Here is a 6,000-nt window from a genome sequence, read left to right as displayed (position 1 = left end):
GATTAATCATAAGCCTTTGGGGCTGCATCCAAGGGAAAATTCATAGGCTATGCCGTGGTGAACCAAATATGCTAATCCTCTGAAGCCCTGACCTCCTCAAGTGGGACTGGGGGATGAGTCTTCTCCACATATCCTAGCACCTCAGGAAAACATCAGGTAATGTACAGGTAATTTAGGCCATCATTCTTTATATTTTTTTTATATAGGAGCACTGGACAAGGGAAACAAAAATTGCAACCAAAAAAGAAAAAAAAGGCCCATTGAGGTGCCAGTCCTCATAAGGAGTCAAAAGCATTAGTCAAAATATGGGATAAGCATCTTGAAACCTCCCTCTTGAAAAAGTTCAAGTCATAGGGAGATGAAAATACAGAAGCAAGCAGGGAGTTCCAGAGTTTACCCGAAAATGGGATGAATGATTGACAATACTGGTTAACATTTCCATTAGAGAGGTGGACAAAAAGCATAGGGATGAGGGATGAGAGAAAGAAGAAAGCCTTGTGCAGCAAGGCCATGGGAGGAGGGGAGGCATGCAGTTAGCAAGATCAGAAGAGCAGTTGGCACGAAAATAGTGGTAGAAGATAGCAAGAAATACAACATTGCAGCAATGAGAAAGAGGCTGAAGGAAGTCAGTTTGAGGAGAGGAGTTGATAAGATGAAAAGGTTTTGATTCCACCCTGTCTAAAAGAATGGTATGAGTGGAATTCCCCCCATGCATGTGAAGGATACTCCATATGTGGATGGATAAGCCCCCTGTACAAAGTTAGCAGTTAGTGGGGTGAGAAAAACACCTAACTTCATAGAAGCTGTTTTAGTTAGAGATGAGATGTGAAGTTTGCAGTTTAGATTATAAGCAAAGGACAGACCGTGGATGTTCAGAGTAGAAGAGGGGGCAACTGAATGCCATTAAAGAAAAGTGGGTAATTTTTGAGTTGACAGATGAAGGAATTGAGTTTTTAAGGCATTGAACAATACTAAGTTTGCTCAGTTATTAGTCATATTAATGGCCGAGTTAACCCAGAAAAGGAACACGTTTTCTTTGTGTCCCCCATGTTCCATTTCCTTCAAAACTTATCTTTATTCTTAATTATAAGTTAGTATAAAGCTTGTTTACTCATTTTATATCATGTAGTATTATTCTCTTCATAATTTAAGTTCTTTCTATGTATGCATATGGAGGTACTGGCGATGTGGTGACATAATCCTGATATCCAGGATCAGGTTGGTGAGTCTTTTGTGGTACCAAGAACTGTCTGCTGAAATTTGGTTGGTGAGTTGTGTCGGTGATATAACCCTGATGGGTAGCGTCAGGGCAGAGAGGCAGCCATTTTGTGGTTGGGGTTGTGGTAGTGTTGTGGTATTATTGGTGCCTTTGTGGGCGGTGTTATGGTGTTATAGGTGATCTATGGTAATATTGGTGATGTCTTGTGAGGTTTGAGGAGGTAAAATATGGGAATTGTTATTTTAGAGATGCAGTGACAGTGTCTAGGGAAATTCTTGAAACTGGGCAAAATATTTCAGCAGCCTATGAACATGTAAAAGGGCTTTAGCGCTCTGTGAAATGACGGGAATGTCATATACAGTCATACCTCGGTACTCGACCGCCTCTATACTCGACCAAATCGGTGCTCGACCAAAAAATTAGAGTAGAAAATGCATCGGACCTTGAACAGATTTTCGGTACTCGACGAGCCGAGTCGACTCGACGAGCCGAGTCGACCCGAACGCGCTCCTCGGCCCTTCTCGGCCCTTCTCGGCCAGCGGGTAAGTGTCAGTTTGACTCAGACCACCAGCGGAGTAAGACGTACGCAGTTTGTTCGAGTATTTCTTCCCAGATTTAAACTTTTTCGTGTTGCTCTAGCCCTTAATAATGGGTCCAAAGAAAGACAGTGATAAGGGGAAGGCAAAGAGGAAAACAGTGAGGACCACTATTGAACTGAAGAAGGAAATTATAGCAAAATATGAAAGTGGTGTACGAGTGTCCGACCTCGCGTCGCAGTATAATATTTTAGGTATTATAATATTTTAGGTATTTTTCTTAATGGTAAGAACGGATTAAAATACTTTCCATTATTTCTTATGGGAAAATTGGTTTCGGTGTTCGAACAAATCGGTGCTCGACCACCACCTCAGAACGGATTATGGTCGAGTACCGAGGTACGTCTGTATTGATGTGTATAACCTTTGAGCAATAAGGGAGGTGAAATAAGAGCTTGAATCTATTGTAACTGAGTGTTGGAATTATCCTGTATAGATCTAGGGTAGAAATTTGTTCCCTAATTTCCTTTAATGTGTACTACCTCAAGTTATTTGCAAGTTAACATTATTATTAATATATCTTCTGACTTGGTATTGAGGTGATCCCTGGCATGCTGTGCCAAGGTAAGGGTTTTGTGAGAGGGTTTAACAGCTGGCGATTTCAGTTAGGTCAGGTGGGCATTCGAGGCCTTTAAAAATCCAGACCTTTAAAACTTTCTGGGATCAGTGTAATATCCACTTTCTTGGAAAGATAACCGGGATTGTGACAGAAATGGGGGCCCATCATGAATCTTGAATATTTTGTGGGGTGTAATGAGTGCTACATGGTTATTGTCATTGAGAGGAATTTACCTGTGTGAAATATTTCTTTAAACTGTGTATATATTTCATGTGTATATCATTTTATGGTGCCAGTATTGGTGTGTAAAGGTGTATTTTGTTGGGGTTAAATAACCAATGGTGAAATATTTGGAGGAATATTTTGTGAAGTGTAGTGATTGTAATAACAGCAGCTAAATGTGTTGCAGCGTTCCTTCTGTCCAGGAGTGTGCATGCCTTATACCCGCTAACCAAGGAAGAATTGTGTTTAGTGGCTGAGAAGTTCCAAGTAGAGTTGAAATCCAAGAAAAGGAGGAAATGCAGGAGGAGTTAAAAAATCTCTCATGGAGAGGAGCTGGTTTAAAAATGGTGATGAAAGTGAGGGTGATGATGGAAAGAGTGTAGAGAGAGGTGCTGGGGTAAGATAAATCTGGGTGCACTTGGTGGAATTGATGGCCTTTCTAGTAGTGAAAATTTTGAATTAATGAAACTTCAACTACAAATACAAAGGGAGCAAATGCAGTTGCAAATGCAGAAGGAAGTGGAAATAGAGAAAATAAGGGTATAAAGAGGAAAGATCCTGTGGAACCTTTCCTGGTACACTCCCAGACTTACACAGGTTGATCCCAACATCACTTCCTTTATCACTTTATGATCACTCACCTCTTCCTTACTCAAACTTGCATATGCCTCCCTGGCCTTTCCTTCAAATTTAGACTGGACCAGCAATGCCCACTCATCTTCATTCCATCCCCTCAATTTTGCAGTTTTCTCAAACTGAAGGAAGAAATATTCTTCCTCCCCTTCCACAAATTTACACACATAAATTGTACTTCTCTCTACGTCCCCGTTTCCTTGAGCACTGTTTCCTGCCCTGGGCTCTGTTGATTTAATTCCTCTTTATGCCCTTATTTTCTCTATTTCCACTTCCTTCTGAATTTGCAACTGCATTTGCTCCCTTTGTATTTGTAGTTGAAGTTTCATTAATTCAAATGATACCACCCTGCACTTTTCCACGTCTTTTCATACTTGGTATTGTTCAATGCCTCAAAAACTCAATTCCTCCATCTATCAACTCGACACGACCTTTCAGACAACTATCCCCTCTTCTTTAATGACACTCAACTGTCCCCCTCTTCTACACTGAACATCCTCGGTCTATCCTTTACTTATAATCTGAACTGGAAACTTCACATCTCATCTCTAGCTAAAACAGCTTCTATGAAGTTAGGCGTTCTGAGACGTCTCCGCCAGTTTTTCTCACCCCCCCCAGCTGCTAACTATGTACAAGGGCCTTATCCGTCCATGTATGGAGTATGCTTCACATGTCTGGGGGGGTTCCACTCACACTACTCTTCTAGACAGGGTGGAATCAAAAGCTTTTCATCTCATCAACTCCTCTCCTCTATCTGACTGTCTTCAGCCTCTTTCTCACCATCACAATGTTGCATCTCTAGCTGTCTTCTACCACTATTTTCATGCTAACTGCTCTTCTGATCTTGCAAACTGCATGCCTCCCCTCCTCCCGCGGCCTCGCTGCACAAGACTTTCTTCTTTCTCTCACCCTTATTCTGTCCACCTCTAACGCAAGAGTTAACCAGTACTCTCAATCATTCATCCCTATCTCTCGTAAACTCTGGAACTCTCTGCCTGCTTCTGTATTTCCACCTTCCTATGACTTGAATTCCTTCAAGAGGGAAGTTTCAAGACACTTATTCATCAATATTTTACTACTGCTTTGACCATTTTATGCGACTGGCATTTCAATGGGCATTTTTTTTCATTGGATTTTTGTTGCCCTTGGCCAGTGTCCTTTCTACATAAAAGAAAAAAAAAAAAGAACAATAAGTTCATGGAGCATGATCTTCCCCTCCTAAATCCAAATTGACAGTTTACCAAAACTTTATCTGTTTCCAAATGTTCCATCCATCTTTCCTTTTTTGTTCTTTCGCATAGTTTTCCTACAATACTAGTCAAGGACACTGGTCTATAATTTAGTGGGTTTTAATATCGAGTACCCTTGAATAAAAGAACAACAAGTTCATGGAGCATGATCTTCCCCTCCTAAATCCAAATTGACAGTTTACCAAAACTTTATCTGTTTCCAAATGTTCCATCCATCTTTCCTTTTTTGTCCCTTTGCATAGTTTTCCTACAATACCATCTGGTGAATAAAAGTTAAGAGAAAAGAATAAAGGAAAGAGATCTTAGAGTGATAGTAGCAGACACATTAACAGCTGATTACCATATAAACAAGAAACAATGAATTTGCTAAGGAATATAAGAATTGCATTTGCATGCTTGGATAAAGAAATGATGAGGAAACTCACTGTAACGATGATTAATCCAAAACTGGAATATGCAGCTGCAAGTCTCAAGAAACACATCAGGAAACTAGAGAGGATAAAAAGAGCAGCAACAAAGATGATCCCAAACTTAAGTGAAGAGACATACAAAATGAGACCAGAAAAACTAAACTTTTCAACTCCGGAACAAAGAAGGGAGAGGAGACTTACAATATACAGGCTAATGGAAGGACTGGAAAAGCTAGACAGCAACAACTTTGTGACATTTGATACGAAAGACACTAGAGGACACGGAAAGAAGCTGAAAAAGGAAATTTGTAGAAGAGATATCAAAGAAAATAATTTTCCACAAAGAGTAGTTCATACATGGAACTGTCTATATAAGGATGTGGAGCAAGCAAAAACAATTCATAATTTCAAGGCCAGTTAGATAATAATAGCTACAGAGACAAGACAGTACGAGCATAGCTTCTTTCCCACATGATACAACTAGGTAATCACACACACACACACACACTTACACACACACATATTCATGTATAAAGATGTTTATTATGATGTACTGTATCCAAGATATAATTAATTGCGTAGAACATGATTCTTTCTTCTAAATTTCAGCTTAATGTATTAATCCAAAGTTTTTTACTCGTAGTTTGCCTTTACAACCCATGTTTTCTCTTCCACCACTACATTTTCTATCATGTAGCGCATGGGCTTTCTACCTGGCAAGTCATAAAAGCAGCCAGATATCTACATCTCGTGAAAAAAAATTCAACGAAGTGCCTTGTGATTGCCTCTCTGGCACTCATGATGAAAAGAGAAAATGGTCAGCAATCACTAAAACTCATCTGAATGGAAGCATACCACAAATATTCATAAAATATATCACGAAATTTCATGACTATACAAGTGATCACGGCATCACGGGAGCAGAGAGGCTTGATTATATAAGCAATATCAGCAGTTAAAGGACTGATTTCACACCACTAGCTAAATTGCAAAGTAGCACTGGGTATTGATTTCTCACTGCAACATGGGGTATTAATCACACTGTATTCTTTCCAACACTTTCCAATTTTTTTACATCACTTTTCAGAGACAAAGTTTCACAAATTTTACG

At 39.7% G+C, this 6,000-nt stretch overlaps 1 protein-coding gene across 2 annotated transcripts in view; it reads right to left on the bottom strand.

Moving 5' to 3' along the window:
- LOC135113200 (centrosomal protein 43-like) overlaps positions 1-6,000 on the bottom strand; it is a 155,151-nt gene that overhangs the window by 110,141 nt on the left and 39,010 nt on the right. The gene's annotated exons all lie outside the window — the stretch shown is intronic.

This window comes from Scylla paramamosain, chromosome 25, assembly GCF_035594125.1.
Source record: "Scylla paramamosain isolate STU-SP2022 chromosome 25, ASM3559412v1, whole genome shotgun sequence".
Lineage (NCBI taxonomy): Eukaryota > Metazoa > Arthropoda > Malacostraca > Decapoda > Portunidae > Scylla > Scylla paramamosain.
The sequence above is the reverse complement of the archived record's forward strand: the minus strand, read 5'-3'. Positions and strand labels throughout refer to the sequence as shown.